The following is a 17,016-nucleotide window of genomic DNA, read 5'->3' on the forward strand; positions in this document are numbered from 1 at the left end:
GGTAGCTGAAAGTGTGTGTTTTGAGAAGCGGAGTGACCCGGCTAGATTGGAGCAGATAGGAAGAGCTTGGAAGTCTATTGGTATGAAGGATGGATCTGTCTTAGGGAAGAAGTTTGCCGTTGCTATGCCCGATTACACTGATTGGGTCAAGGAGAGAGTAGAAACTTTGTTGTTACCCTACGATAGGATGGAGCCGTTGCAGGAGCAACCACCTTTGATCCTTGCTGAGAGTGTGCCTGCGGAGCACTACAAGCAAGCCTTGATGGAGAATCGCCGTTTGAGAGGGAAGGAGCAAGATACCCAGATGGAGTTGTACAAAGCCAAAGCCGATAGGTTGAACTTGGCTCATCAACTCAGAGGAGTGCGAGGAGAAGACGCTAGCAGACTGAGAAGCAAGAAGAGATCCTACGAGGAGGTGGAGAGCATGTTAGATGCAGAACACCGGGAGTGCTTGAGGTTGCAGAGGGTTGAGGCCAGCTATCAGAAGAAGATCAGAGACTTGGAGAAGCAACTCAGAGATAAAGACATCCAGTTGAAGAAGGAAGTAGACTTGAGACAGGCATCAGAGAACCACCTTGGAGGAGAAGTGGTAGAGCTTAGACGACAACTGAAGGAGAAGATCACTCTTTTGCCAGAATGTTCAGAATGTGACCTGTTGATAGACCAGTGTCAGTACTTGAAGACTCTCATTCCGGGAGGCCGTTTGTCTTAGCTTGTATCTTTGATATGTATGTTGAGAATCACCTCCAGGCTTGTTGGATGGGATTCATTGTTGTACTCCGATTGTTTGGATTTTCTTTGTCGACTTTGTTGTATGATCCTATTACTCATATAGATGAGGTTGTTGGTTTCACCTTGTACTCATCACTCTTGTGTCTGTTGTTTCTGTGCTTCTGTGTTGTTCTTGATGCAGGTTGCCATCTTTTGAAGATGAATCAGGCTCTTTGAATGCCTGAGAAATGAACATATCATGTGCATCATACGCATCATTAGCACCATACTCATATCATTTTGCATAACGGGTGTTCTTGGTCGTGACTTCTCACTCTTGGTTCCTGTTCAGGCAGGATAGCTGATCAACGTCCGCACCGCTACTCAACAAGACTGAATCAACAGAGGGGTATGGATCAAGTTCAAGCTGAGTTGGCTGAGATGAAGGCTAACATGGCCCAGTTTATGAATATGATGCAAGGGGTTGCACAAGGTCAAGAAGAACTTCGAGCCATGGTTCAGAGACAAGAGGCTGCAATTCCACCGGTCAACCATGCTCCGCCAGAGGGAGGCCCAATCAATGATAACAATGTTGCTGCTGCTGTACCCATCAACAACTATGCTGTAGGTGATGAGTTAGGGGGTATTCGAATCAACGGTCAACCTATTGCTCCAGATGCCGCTAATGCCAGAGCAGTCCGTGCCCCGGCCCGTAATCCTGCTCCGATTGTTGACAGACAAGAGGATATGTTCACTCTGCTCAGTGAAGACGAAGACGTTCTGGGAAGGGTTGATGAGAGGGATCGTAAAGTTGATGCCCTTGCTGAGAAAATTAGAGCTATGGAATGTCAGAATTCTCTCGGTTTTGATGTTACCAATATGGGGTTGGTGGAAGGTTTGAGAATCCCTTACAAGTTCAAAGCACCGTCCTTCGATAAATACAACGGTACTTCTTGCCCTCGCACCCATGTGCAGGCTTATTATCGAAAGATCTCTGCGTATACCGATGATGAAAAGATGTGGATGTATTTTTTCCAAGATAGTCTATCTGGGGCTTCTTTGGACTGGTACATGGAATTGAAGAGAGATTCTATCCGCTGTTGGAGGGATCTGGGTGAGGCCTTTTTGAGGCAATGCAAACACAACATGGACATGGCACCGAGCCGGACTCAGCTGCAGAGTCTATGTCAGAAATCCGGAGAGAGCTTCAAGGAGTACGCCCAGAGGTGGCGTGAACTGGCTGCTAGAGTTCAACCCCCTATGCTGGAGAGGGAGTTGACAGATATGTTTATCGGTACTCTTCAGGGTGTGTTTATGGACCGGATGGGGAGCTGCCCATTCGGTAATTTTTCTGATGTTGTCATTTGTGGAGAGAGGACTGAGAGTTTGATTAAAACTGGGAAGATCCAAGATGTTGGTTCCTCTTCTTCTAAGAAGCCATTTGCTGGGGCACCTCGTCGAAGAGAGGGTGAAACTAATGCTGTTCAACACCGCAGAGATCAGAACAGAATTGAATACCGTCAAGCTGCTGCAGTAACCATTCCGGCACCTCAACCTCGTCAACAACAACAACAAAGAGTTCAACAACCGCAACAACAACGACAGCAACGTCCGTATCAGCCCAGACAAAGGATGCCTGATCGATGTTTTGATTCGCTACCCACGTCGTACGCCGAACTGATGCCCGAACTACTCAGGTTGGGGATGGTTGAGTTGCGTACAATGGCTCCGCCTACAGTATTGCCTCCTGGGTACGACGCCAACGTCCGTTGTGACTTTCACTCTGGGGCACCAGGGCATCATACTGAGAAGTGTCGGGCTCTCCAGCACAAGGTCCAAGATTTGATCGATGCCAAGGCGATCAACTTCGCTCCAGTGCCTAACGTCGTAAACAACCCTATGCCTCAGCATGGTGGGCATAGAGTGAACAATATTGAGGGGAAGGAAGCTGAAGATCTGGTTGTTAGTGTTGATGATGTTCAGACTTCTCTGCTAGTTGTGAAGGGCCGTCTGCTGAATGGGGGTGTCTACTCGGGCTGTGATGAGGATTGTTTGGGCTGTGCAGAATCTGAGAATGGTTGCGACCAGCTAAAGGCCGGTATCCAGGGTATGATGGATGAGGGTTGTTTGCAATTCAGTAGGGCTGTAAAAGATCGTGGAACAGTGTCAACTATCACCATTTACTTTAAACCGTCTGAAGGACGTGGACAAAGGGTCGTTAGTGCACCTGCAACAAATGGTACCCCAGTTACCATTTCCGTGCCTGTAACCATCAGTGCTCCAACTACTATCGCCGCGTCTGGAAGAAGGGCTGTTGAGAATAGTAGAGTCGTGCCGTGGAAGTATGATAATGCTTACCGCAGTAACAGAAGGGCTGAAAGTCAGACGAGACCAGTGAATCAAGCTCCAGTGACAATTGGTTTACCGAATAGAGTTCCTGCAACTGTTGGTCCGGCTGTGGATAATGTAGGGGGTCCAGGAGGTTTTACCAGAAGCGGTCGTCTGTTCGCACCGCAGCCTTTGAGGGACAATAATGCTGAGGCTCTCGCCAAAGCAAAGGGTAAGCAAGTTGTGGTTGAGGAAGAGCCTGTCCAGAAGGAAGCGCCCGAGGGCTCATTTGAGAAAGACGTGGAGGAGTTTATGAAAATAATCAAGAAGAGTGACTACAAGATTGTAGATCAGTTGAATCAAACTCCGTCCAAGATTTCTATACTTTCACTTTTGTTGTGCTCTGAGGCACACCGTAATGCCTTGCTGAAGATGTTGAATCTGGCTTACGTGCCTCAGGAGATTTCTGTCAATCAACTGGAGGGTGTGATGGCCAATGTGAGCACCAGGCATGGTGTAGGATTCACCAACCTGGACTTACCGCCTGAAGGGCGGAACCATAACAAAGCCTTGCACATCACCATGGAGTGCAAGGGGGCAGTGTTGTCTCACGTATTGGTAGACACCGGGTCGTCGCTGAATGTGCTGCCTAAGCAGATTCTGAAGAAGATTGATGTGGAAGGGTTTGTGCTTACTCCCAGTGACCTGATCGTTCGTGCTTTCGACGGCTCCAAACGTCCTGTGTGTGGGGAAGTTACCTTGCCTGTGAAGATAGGTCCTGAGGTATTCGATATCATCTTCTATGTTATGGACATCCAGCCCGCCTATAGTTGTTTATTGGGGCGTCCATGGATTCATGCGGCAGGGGCAGTCTCGTCGACTCTCCATCAAAAGCTCAAGTATGTCTGGAACGGTCAGATTGTGACTGTGTGCGGTGAAGAAGAGATTCTGGTGAGTCATCTATCCTCGTTCAAATATGTTGAGGTGGATGGCGAGATCCACGAAACCTTATGCCAGGCGTTTGAGATTGTGGCTCTTGAGAAAGTGGCGTACGCTGAGCAGAGGAAGCCAGGTGCTTCAATTACTTCTTACAAGCAGGCTAAGGAGGTTGTTGATTCTGGCAAAGCTGAAGGCTGGGGCAAGATGGTGGATTTGCCTGTCAAAGAAGACAAATTTGGCGTTGGTTACGAGCCTCTCCAAGCAGAGCAGAATGGTCAAGCGGGTCCGAGTACTTTTACCAGCGTTGGGCTGATGAATCATGGCGACGTCTCTGCAACCGGTAGTGAAGACTGTGACAGTGATTGTGATCTGGACAACTGGGTTCGCCCGCGTGCACCAGGGGGGTCTATCAACAACTGGATGGCTGAAGAAGTGGTTCAAGTTACTCTTCTGACAGAGTAATTTTCTGTTGTTTTTTCATTTTGCATGAAAATCCTACGATCTGCCCAAGACGTAGTGATTCATTGTAGGGCCTCATCATGTTTTAAATGATTATCATTAATGAAGGACATTTTTTGCAATCAAACTTTGTGATCCCTGTCTTTCTATTTTTTGTTTTCATCTTTTTTCAAAAACAATAAAAATGGCAATGTTTTTGTTTTTTTTTGTGACTTTATTGAACTCTTTTTCTAAAACAAAGCATTAAACATGCAGAAGCGATCTTATGGCATTCACTATGAACAGTTCTGTTATGGCTCAGTATGATTTCGACAATCCCATCTACCAAGCTGAAGAGGAGAGTGAGGAAGACTGTGAACTGCCTGCAGAATTGGTCAGATTGCTGAAGCAGGAGGAAAGGGTCATCCAACCTCATCAGGAGGAGTTGGAGGTTGTTAATTTGGGTACTGAGGACGCCAAAAGAGAAATCAAGATTGGGGCTGCTTTAGAGGACTCTGTCAAGAGGAGGCTGATTGAGATGCTGAGAGAATATGTGGAGATATTCGCCTGGTCATATCAAGATATGCCTGGGTTAGATACAGACATTGTGGTGCATCGATTACCTCTTAGAGAAGGATGTCCTTCGGTCAAGCAGAAGCTTCGTAGAACGAGTCCTGACATGGCAACTAAGATCAAGGAAGAGGTTCAGAAGCAGTGGGATGCGGGTTTTTTGGCTGTTACGAGTTATCCCCCATGGGTGGCCAACATCGTTCCTGTGCCGAAGAAGGATGGTAAAGTCAGAATGTGTGTCGATTACCGGGATTTGAATAGAGCGAGTCCGAAAGACGATTTCCCATTACCTCACATTGATGTATTGATGGATAATACGGCTCAATCCTCGGTATTCTCTTTCATGGATGGTTTCTCTGGATATAACCAGATCAAGATGGCGCCAGAGGACATGGAAAAGACGACATTCATTACACCTTGGGGCACGTTCTGCTATAAGGTGATGCCATTTGGGCTAAAGAATGCTGGTGCTACCTATCAGAGGGCAATGACGACTCTTTTTCATGACATGATGCACAAAGAAATTGAAGTGTACGTAGATGATATGATTGCGAAGTCGCAGACAGAAGAGGAGCACCTGGTTAATTTGCAGAAGCTGTTTGACCGGTTGAGAAAGTTCAAGCTGAGGTTGAATCCGAACAAGTGTACGTTTGGGGTGAGATCAGGGAAGCTTTTAGGCTTCATTGTCAGTGAGAAAGGGATTGAGGTTGATCCAGCAAAAGTCAAAGCTATTCAAGAGATGCCTGAACCAAAAACGGAGAAGCAAGTCCGTGGGTTTTTAGGGAGGTTGAACTACATTGCAAGGTTCATATCTCACCTAACTGCCACATGTGAACCAATTTTCAAACTGCTCAGAAAGAATCAGGCGATCAAGTGGAATGATGACTGTCAGAAAGCTTTTGACAAGATTAAAGAGTATTTACAGAAACCTCCAATTCTGATACCTCCAGTTCCAGGGAGACCTCTGATAATGTACCTGTCAGTGACTGAGAACTCGATGGGGTGTGTATTGGGACAGCATGACGAGTCTGGTCGAAAAGAGCATGCCATATACTACCTTAGCAAAAAGTTTACCGATTGTGAAACAAGATATTCACTGCTCGAGAAAACTTGCTGTGCTTTGGCCTGGGCTGCTCGCCGATTGAGGCAGTATATGTTGAACCATACTACCTTATTGATTTCTAAGATGGATCCAGTGAAGTACATCTTTGAGAAACCGGCTCTCACCGGACGCGTTGCTCGTTGGCAGATGATTCTAACAGAATATGATATTCAGTACACGTCACAAAAGGCCATCAAAGGTAGTATTCTGTCAGACTACCTCGCCGAGCAACCGATTGAAGATTATCAGCCTATGATGTTTGAATTCCCTGATGAAGACATCATGTATCTTAAGATGAAAGATTGCGAAGAGCCTCTTGTTGAGGAAGGACCGGATCCGGATGACAAATGGACACTGATGTTTGATGGGGCTGTGAATATGAACGGTAATGGTGTTGGGGCAGTATTGATCAATCCTAAAGGTGCTCATATACCTTTTTCTGCCAGATTGACGTTTGACGTCACCAACAACGAAGCTGAGTATGAGGCTTGTATCATGGGGATAGAAGAAGCCATTGATCTGAGGATCAAAACTCTTGATATATTCGGAGATTCCGCTCTAGTGGTCAATCAAGTCAATGGAGATTGGAATACGAATCAGCCACATTTGATTCCGTATAGAGATTACACCAGAAGAATACTGACGTTCTTCAAGAAGGTGAAGTTGTATCATGTCCCCCGGGATGAGAATCAAATGGCCGATGCCTTGGCTACTTTGTCGTCTATGATCAAAGTTCATTGGTGGAATCATGTGCCACATGTTGCGGTGAATCGACTCGAGAGGCCTGCGTATGTGTTTGCAGCCGAGTCTGTTGTGGGTGATGAGAAGCCGTGGTATTATGACATCAAGAACTTCCTCAAGACTCAGGAGTATCCTGAAGGTGCGTCGAAGAATGACAAGAAAACCCTGAGGAGGCTAGCTGGAAGCTTCTATTTGAATCAGGATGATGTGTTGTATAAGAGAAACTTTGACATGGTCTTGCTCAGATGCGTGGACAGACCCGAGGCGGACATGTTAATGCAGGAAGTTCATGAAGGTTCCTTCGGTACTCATGCCGGCGGACATGTAATGGCTAAGAAATTGTTGAGAGCGGGTTATTACTGGATGACTATGGAATCCGATTGTTTCAAGTATGCTCGGAAGTGCCATAAGTGTCAAATCTATGTTGATAAGGTGCATGTGCCACCAAGCCCTCTGAATGTCATGAATTCGCCTTGGCCGTTTGCCATGTGGGGCATTGATATGATTGGGAAGATTGAGCCTACTGCTTCGAATGGACATCGCTTCATTTTGGTAGCGATTGACTATTTCACCAAATGGGTGGAAGCAGCTTCCTATGCTAACGTTACCAAACAAGTGGTTACCCGGTTCATCAAGAAAGAAATCATCTGTCGTTATGGAGTTCCGGAGAGAATCATCACTGACAATGGTTTGAATCTCAATAACAAGATGATGAAAGAGCTTTGTAAAGATTTCAAGATTGAACATCACAATTCTTCTCCTTACAGACCGAAGATGAATGGTGCTGTAGAAGCGGCGAACAAGAATATCAAGAAGATTGTGCAGAAGATGGTCGTTACGTACAAGGATTGGCATGAGATGCTGCCTTTCGCTTTGCATGGGTACCGTACCTCAGTACGTACGTCGACCGGGGCAACCCCTTACTCCCTTGTGTATGGTATGGAAGTTGTCCTACCTGTTGAAGTGGAGATTCCTTCTCTGAGAGTTTTATTGGATGTCAAGCTGGACGAAGCCGAGTGGATTCGAACAAGGTTTAATGAGTTGAGCCTTATCGAGGAGAGACGGCTAGCAGCTGTATGTCATGGACAGTTGTATCAGAGAAGGATGAAGCGAGCCTTTGATCAGAAAGTACGTCCTCGAAGCTATCAGATCGGTGATCTAGTTTTGAAGAGGATCCTCCCTCCCGGTACAGATAACAGGGGCAAGTGGACTCCTAATTATGAAGGTCCATATGTTGTGAAAAAGGTATTCTCCGGTGGAGCCTTGATGCTTACAACAATGGATGGTGAAGATTTTCCGTCTCCTGTTAACTCAGATGTAGTCAAAAAATACTTCGCATAAATTGACCCGCTAGACAAAAAGAAAAAAGAGTCCAGGCAAAAAAAAAAGGGCATCCTGGCGAACCAAAAACAGAAAGAAAAGGTTCGGGCAAAAATTAGGGATAAAATGAAAAGAATTTGTACACCCGGTAAGTCGAAAACCCGCAAGGGCGGCTTAGGCAAAAATGGGTATCCCGGTGGATTGAAAGCCCGAAAGGGCGATCCAGCCAAAAGAGGGATTAAAGCGAAGACTACAGTCTGAGTTGTCTGTACTTCATCAAGCTTTGTCGTCTGCCATCTCGAAAGATGTGATCCGTCCAGTCATTCTTCTCAGAAAGCAAGGAGTTGGGAGGAAAACTGATGATCTGTGAGTTATAACAGAATTGGGAAATAGTGGATGCCGTGTTCACGTTGCCATTAGGATAGACTTTTCCTTTTGTGCGCAATTACCTCTTTCTAGGAATTGCCTCCCAATGTATTTGCCTTTTCGGGCACATTTTCAATCAATAAAAGTCGTTATTCAGATAAATGGCTCTTTTGTTTTTATTTTTACTGTTTTGTTTGCAAAAATGTCCGAATTTTTGATAAGCATTGCATATAAGAACATGAAGGCTAAACAATAGCTTGCAGGATGAGGAAACATTTGAAAATCATTTTGAATGTTGAGGACACTTGAGCGTATCTTGTCCATGTATCCCTTGGGGGCATTTTGTTGTGCTGTTGTTCAGGTTGGCATCTGCGAGGACGTTTCCTCAGCAGATATTTTCCCCAAGCAAGTATGGAAGCTATCAGAGCTATGTTCCCCTGCGGAGACGTCTGTGGATAGTGCCTTCTATTCCCCAACAGATCTAAGGATTGCCTATCCCCCAGCAGGCCTGTATTTGCCGTTTTCCTCCCCGAGTGAGGCAGGCTCATTGAGATTTATCTCCAGCATTTATCCTATTTGTGGACTGAAGGATATCCCCAGCGGAGTTTACCTTTCCCCAGCAGCAGTGCTATTCTCCAACGTGAGTGAGAAGTCGTTGCTCTCCTTGCAGAGTCTCCCCGCAGAGTTGGAGTACCCGATCAGTTTTGGCTCCCCAGCCGGAGTTTTTCATCATTTTTGCATTTTTGCATTTTTAGTGATCATTGCATCCTCAAACTGCGTAGCATTCCCATTCAATATGGAACATTACGCCATAGAAAATTCAAACATATGCATTCATGTGTTAACCTCACTAGACCGTATCCCCGGCAGAGGCGGATCATTTCATTCAACATCAGCACAGCAAGTCTGCTACAGTTGCTCTTGACAGCATTCAGGATTGATATCCCCACAGAAGTTTATTACCTCACCCGTTGGTGACAGAAAGTTTGTCTCCCCCCAGTGAGACCCCCAGCAAGTGGTCAACCTTGCCTTGACATATCTAAAAGTCGTTCTTGTGATACCGGTAAGTGTCATACTAGCACTCGCGTGTGTTTCTTTGTTTGGTGTCGGTAAACACCATTGTTTCGGTGTCTGTAAACATCGGGTATTCTCCCCAGTCATCAGTGAATGTCTGGTCATCATTTTTGGTGTCGGTAAACACCATTGTTTCGGTGTCTGTAAACATCGGGTTTTCTCCCTAGTCATCGGTAAATGTCTGGTCATTTTTTTTTTTTTTGATGTCGGTAAACATCATCTTTCGATGTCGGTAAACATCGAGTCTTTTCTGCAGTCATCGGTAAATGTCTGATAACCCCCAGCTAGAGATCCCCAGTAGAATCATCGGTAAATGTCCTATCTGGTTTCCAGTTGCAAATATTTGTTTTTCCCTTAGCGAAGTGTTCCCCGGTCATCGGTAAATGTCTGGTCGTTTTTGGATGTCGGTAAACATCATCTTTCGATGTCGGTAAACATCGAGTCTCATCCCAGTCACCGGTAAATGTCTGGTCATGCTTTGTTTCCTTGTTGATAAAATCAAGATCCCCAGAAGTCGTCGGTAAACGTCTTGTCTGATTACACCACAAAGATTTTGTTCCTCCTCAAGTGGAGACGCCATCGGTAAATGGCCCCGTATGCTTCGATATCGGTAAATATTGAATGCCCAGTTTTATCCGCCATCGATAAATAGCCCCGTTTTCTTCGATATCGGTAAATATCGGATCCCCAGTTGCAGTAGCCATCGGTAAATGGTCGAGTTGAAGTTGATATCGGTAAATGTCAAGTTTTCTTTGAAGCCGCCATCGGTAAATGGTCTTGCTTCCTTTTACATCAGAAGTTGTTTCCCAGCAGCCATCGGTAAATGGTCTTGCTGAAGTTGATATCGGTAAATATCAAGTTACCAGTTTCTAACCATCGGTAAATGGCTTCGCTTTTCTGAAGTTGTCAATTGCAGGCATCATCAGTAAATGATGTGGTTCTCCTTGTATCATATCCGGCAGAGTGCAAATTTCTACGGTTCTTGGTATTCAATCCCTGTTTACCCTGAAAGTCTGACAGCCCTTGCTCTCATCCATTCGGGTTCCCAGCTGATTGAATAGGGGCAGCTGTAGCACCTCAAATTTGCACCTATCATTGTACATACATTCTCATATTAGGTCATAACATAACATGGTCCACTGCATAACATTGCATTGTCCTATTTGCCTCAAGTGCAAGCCAATCAAGAGAATTAGGTCAAACTGGTCAGGAGATCAGTCAGTCAAGCAAGCAAGTACAAATTCCATTGAGCCAAGGCCCTAGGGTTGGTCCAACATGTTCACATGACTTGGGGATCCATTGGAAGTGTTTTGGTCAAGGATTGGATGTTCAGAAGTCATCAGTCAATGCACAGTCAGTCAGAAACCCTAAAAAGTCAAACTTGGTCAACTGGGCTTGATTTTATGGTTTGGATGGATGGATTTGGTTTGAGAGAGCTTATTCATGTCCCAATAGGCCTCATATATCATGTCAAACACCATCATGGAAGAATTTGAAGCCAGATCAGAAATTTCCAAAAATAGAAACTGGACCTGTAATTGAAACCTGCCAAAAATGGAAAGTCTTGATCCTCAAACTTACATCATGATACAAGCTTCAAATGAATTTTTGCCCAACATGAAAGTTGAAGATCTTGTTCTCCCATTTCCAAAAAGTCCAAGAACACTCAATTCCCATGTATGGTTGGCAAGTTATGATCAAATCATTTTCAGAAATTTTTGAACTTCAAAAGGCCATATCTCTCAAACCATTTGGCCAAATTTGGTGGGGTTTTTTTCCAACAAGTCACATTTGACCTCCTCTTTCCAAAAATGTAACCATCACTCACCAAAACATCATAGATCAAAATTGCATTTTTTGACTTACTTGAATTAATTTCAAGTGAAGTAAAATTTTGACCTTTTAAAATAACCATTTGTAATCACTTTGGCCATTGGAACATGTTCAGAAATGACATTTGAGACTTGTTGGAGGCCCATTTTCGTGCAGTACACACACCCATCCCCAACTTGCTTGAAAAATGGCCAAAAGTACACTTTTCACCAACTCCATTCCACATTTTCATGAACCTTGATTAAGTACCATTAAGCAGGGTATATATTCATCATTTTATCTCTGAAATAAACCCTAGCAGCCACAAGATATCACAGAAAAAACACTTGCTCTCAAAAAACTCATTTTCATCATCTTTCAAAATCCTTCCAAAAGCTCCAAAGAACTCGAGCTGGCTTTTGTGTTTTCATCATCTACCTTCACTTCTGAGCAGCTGTCAAGCATGATCCACTAACTGTAAAGCCCTTTACAAGCACTGCTACTCAAGAACACTTCCATGGCAAGATCCGAATGGAGCTATTTCAAAGATTCTTGAGCTAAACATCCTTCACCATTCACCTTGTGGAAGCTTTGTGAGCACCTGTTTCAAGCATAAACATCCAAACAACATCAAAATCTCAGCTGCTCCTCACTCTTGGTAAATTTTCGAATCTCTCATTTTTCAAAACCATGTTATGCATCATGTAGATCTTTCCATGCTGGTTGTATTGTGCTTTGAATCGTGAAAAACCATTGAGAAATGAGAGAGAACGAGGGTTTTGAAGTTTCATGTTCATGATTAGATTCATTCGATTCGTGTTTGATATGTTGTTGTTTGATGAAATAATGGATTTTCATTGACTGCCTTCCTCTTGTCCAAATGAGATGAAATTTGACATGCTTACCATGCTGTGGGTTGTGATTGACCATGATTTATTTGGTGATTTTTGGAAATGTTTGAGATTACTTTTGATGCAAGTCTTGCTGTTGACTCCTATGAGCTTCTAAATGCCATGCCTTGACCTAAATTGTTCATGAAATGATGATGATGCGTGATATAAACATGAAACCAATTGGGTTTGCTTCCTAAATGTTTGAACATGATTTTGGATGCTTGCCCTTTGCTGTTTTGACTTTTTCATTCCTTTTTGACCCTAGGCTTGCCCTAGTGGTCCTGTTACTCACCTTTGAGCTCATGTTTTTAGGATGACCAACAAATGACCAATGAGACCAATTCTTTTTGATTGAGCTTGCTTAAATATCATTGTCTAACTTGTTTGTTTTGTAGGTGGCTTGGCTCACATGCCTTAAGCCTTATGCCTTGCACATCCATTTGCTTCTGATTAACTGTTGATGTCTGTTTCTTTTTGCTTTGTTTGAAGTTGTATACTAATGTCTGCTTGACTATTTCAGGTGCTTTTAGTTGCTCAGTTCCTTGTGAACTTTTGCTTTGCTTTGCTTGTATAAGCAATTTGCATTGAGGTATATTTCTCATCTTCATGTAGTCTGGAAGACCTGGCCTGTTACTTGGCCAGGCAATTGTCTGAAGTCCTCCTTAAGAGGCAATGTTTGTGGATGTTTAATTTGTCCTTGTATAGAGTCAAAGACCTCCTAAGTGAAGAGGCAATTGGCAGAACCCAAGGGATAAGCAACCTATCCCCTGCTATTCTGTGTGTCATCTGCTTTGCTCACACCACTGTGTTGATGCATTGCAGATACAAACCCAAGATCTTGTACAATTGTACAGTTGAGTCAGTATCAAATGTGTAGAAGGGTTCCCACTTTCTGAACCCACACATTCTTGTCTTAAGCTCTCCCAGGCCAGGGATAAGAGCTGTGAAGTCTTATCTTCACTCACCTTTCATCTGTTTCACCTTAGCCCCTCAATGGCAAGGTTAAGAGCACATTCACCCGGTTCCAGAGGTTTGTTTGTTGAGGTTGATATGACCCCTCGATTAAAACCTAACCCTTGTTTGAGCCACTTGCTTGTGTGTAGTGTGTGCTATCTGTGCTTGTATTTTTGCTTGGCTTGCTCCCTGTGCAAGTTAAATGTGTGTGTGGCTTGCTTCCTGTGCAAGTCATGATTAGGATAGGCTGGCTCCCTGTGCCAGTTAGCTAGAAACCTTAACTTAGGGATGATTTTGCATGATAACATCTAGGCTCGAGTCGTAGTCTCCCTAGTTGTGTCTCCCTCTGTTATCTGGTTAGGCTAGTCCTGTATCCCTCCGTAGGGGAACTACGTCGCCCTGATCCTCATACCAGATGAGGTACGTAGGCAGGAGATGAGCAGATCTCTCCGGGCGCCTGTGTCTTTGTTTTGTGTTGTCGTGTGCTTGGAAGCTGATGTAAGTCCATCGAGTGGCATTTGGGTTCTAGTGTGAGTTTGTCTGGTTCGGATGCTGATGTAAGCCCAGTGATTGGCAGTCAGGCTCCACGTTTGCCTCTTTGTGTGTGTTTTGGTTTGGATGCTGATGTAAGTCCAGTGATTGGCATTCAGGCTCCACGTTTGCCTTTGTTTGTGTTTGTTTGTGTGCGTGTCAGCCGAGCTACGAATGCTCTGATTCTCCTTCGTCCAAGAAGATACGTATGCATAGGATGCGATATCCTAGCGAGCATGTGTCGTTTCCCCAGTCCGAACTACTTCGACTCTGATGTCTATGCCTGATAGACTAAGTAGGCCCAGGATGCGATATCCTGCCGAGTCAGTTTCAGTCTTGTTTTCTTGTGTCTCTTTCAGCCAGTGTGCGTGTGTGTTTGAGCAGTGTTTTAGCAACCATTTTTCCTTCCTATTGTGCGTGGATCCCGTCGAGTACGACGGATGCGTAGGGGTGCTAATACCTTCCCTTCGCATAACCGACTCCCGATCCCATTCTCTTTGGTCGCGAGACCATGTCTTTTCCTAGGTTTACTCTGAGCGTTTCCTTCCCCTCTTTTGGGATAAATAACGCACGGTGGCGGCTCTGTTGTTCTTGTTTTCCCGCCGATTTTTCGCGCGATGCGACACTTGGGAGGCATATATGATGACTAGGAACTTTGTGGACCATTGTCTTGCTTGTTTTCATCTTCATCTAGCCACTTCATTGAGCATAGGAGCCTCCTAGGAGCAGGGGATCTCATGATCACTTGAGTTTCAAAATAAAAGAAGTTAGTGACATATTTTTGTGCTTTTGGTTAGTAAACAAAATAAGAAAAGCAATAATATACAATTCAAGCATGCTTAGTGATCTCAAACCAACTCACACAAGTCCCAATCCAAGGGTCAAGGAGCCATACATGCTATGATCCTTGAGGCAATGCATTGAGCAAATGATAGGATGCCATGAGGGATCTTAGGGTCAAAATTAGGGTCTTACAACTACTGCATATGTCGGGCTATATCTCCTTTCCCTCCTCTGGCTCCTCTAGCTCCTCGATTGTCAATACCCCCTCGTCCTCCAGCGCTGTCACTGGTACATAAATGCCTCTCATGCCTCTGTCATGATGACATCTAGAACATGTCTTACATCATACCCATTCGAGAAGATACATTTTTCAATTCCTTCCTGCATTATCTCCACTATGTGACAGCGTCTAGGCAAGACATCCTCAGCATGATCTAACTGTGTTTGCTTCTCCTCTAGTATCTTCTGATGAGCTAGCCTCGGTGGATCTCCTGGAGCAGCCTGCACCATATACGGGTGTGACACCCTAAAGAACCACCTGATGCACCTATCAACGTAGCTCCAGTTTCTCTCAGGTATGGTACTTTATGCCTTCTCTGGTACCAGATGACTCTCATAATCATCAAACATGGCATCCATTTGTCTACGTGTTAAAGCAGGAGGAGCAGAGACAACAGGGTGTCTGGGAATGGTCTAAGTGTAGTTGAACTGACGCATTACGTGCTCAGGAAGATGAGGAGATGTGAGACGTGATCTGCATTACGCGTTCGGGAAGATGAGGAGAATTCTGTCATCAAATGGTCGCGTCTCACGATGATCGACATAGTTGTTGAAGTGCATGTCATCGGCAACCAAACAGTTAAGATACACTTTGGATGGCTCTATCGCTTAGTTCCCTCTGAGTGAAGCAAATGCAGTAGCATGCGGTATATCCTCAGTGTAAGTCAGTGCACCCTCCTATCCGGAGATGCGTGGGAACTGTTGGAGGATTCAAGCCTGAAAAGTTTGGAACACACGAATCATCAGTAATGGCGTTGTAAAGATGAAATGAAAATAACACGGAAACATTAAAAAGACCAATAAATATTAATGTTAGTAGTGTGATGCTGCTTGTACCTACTTCATCTTCCACCTACAGCCCTCTGATAACTTCGAGTACAAGTCGACCAAACAAGTGGCCCCCTAGTTGTTTGTACTCATGGATCCGCTCGAAATCCTCTAAGTATCGTAGGTAGACAACATTTGTATAAGTGGAACTCTTGTCCGTAAAAATCACACTGCCAACTATAGCATATGCTCAATGGAGCCCCACCTGCTCGTTATCACCTCTAGCCTGCTTTGCTCTCTGGAGCTCATCTATATATACCTTTTTCAGGAACTCAAACCTAGCATGAGCCCCTTTGTTTCTCTCCATCTTCGTCAATGCAGCCTCAGGGTCAACTCCCAGATGTCTACCATTAACTCCATTGTCTCGTCTTTTCTAATCCTCCCATGATCTAGAAGTCTCCCCTTGATCAGAAGATGCAGCAAACACGACACATCATCGAGTGTGATAGACATCACACCCAACGAGAAATGAAATGACGAGGTCTTGATGTGCCATCTCCATAAATGCATTAAGCATCCCGTGGTTGATCATAATCGGTCATGCACAAGTCCTTCATCTCATATAGGGACAAAGTTTCCTGGAACTAATCCTCATTCGGCTGAGGCAAGCCAATAACCTTTCGCCTGTGGTTAATAACCTTCAGCAGATCACGGTCCTGCAGAAAAAAAAAATCAATGTCAGAAACTTGTAATATAATAGTAAACGTAAATTTAAAAAATGAATTCAACTAATATACCGCTCTGTCCCAGATATGTCTGGCAATATGGTCTGGATACAGAGGCAGTAGTGACAAATCTACAGTGCCTCCTCCAAATGCTTGAGGTAGCTCTGCTCATCATCCGTAACAACCTCACCATTCGGAGGTGGCACTAGCTTAGCAGGATCAGCAACCTGAGGTGGCACTAACTCACAAGGATGGAAGGAGTGATGCGCTGGTAGGTGAAACTCATCTCCTACAGGAAGAAGAAGAATATGGAAAAGCATGAGGAGAAACATGAGCCCCAAAAGTAGATGTTTTTGCATGGCTAGAGTGAACAGGAGCCTCATAAACCTGACTCTTCTCCCGTCGCTCTGATGAATGTTATGTAATCCAGACAATTAGTACAAGCAACACTACAAGGAAGAACATAAAAAAATAGACTGAGAATTTCCGGAGATGCATATCCGGTTGCTAGAAAACTAAATGTTAAAAAATTTCGGAGATGCATCTCTGAAATTTTCTATAACTCTCCAGGTCATCAATGGCGGTAATGCAGACATGCAAACCTCAAAATAAACTGTTTGATTGTGATTTTCAACAAACAAACATGTTTTACAATATATATATATATATATATATATATATA

Source organism: Lathyrus oleraceus, chromosome 6, assembly GCF_024323335.1.
Source record: "Lathyrus oleraceus cultivar Zhongwan6 chromosome 6, CAAS_Psat_ZW6_1.0, whole genome shotgun sequence".
NCBI classification, from domain to species: domain Eukaryota; kingdom Viridiplantae; phylum Streptophyta; class Magnoliopsida; order Fabales; family Fabaceae; genus Lathyrus; species Lathyrus oleraceus.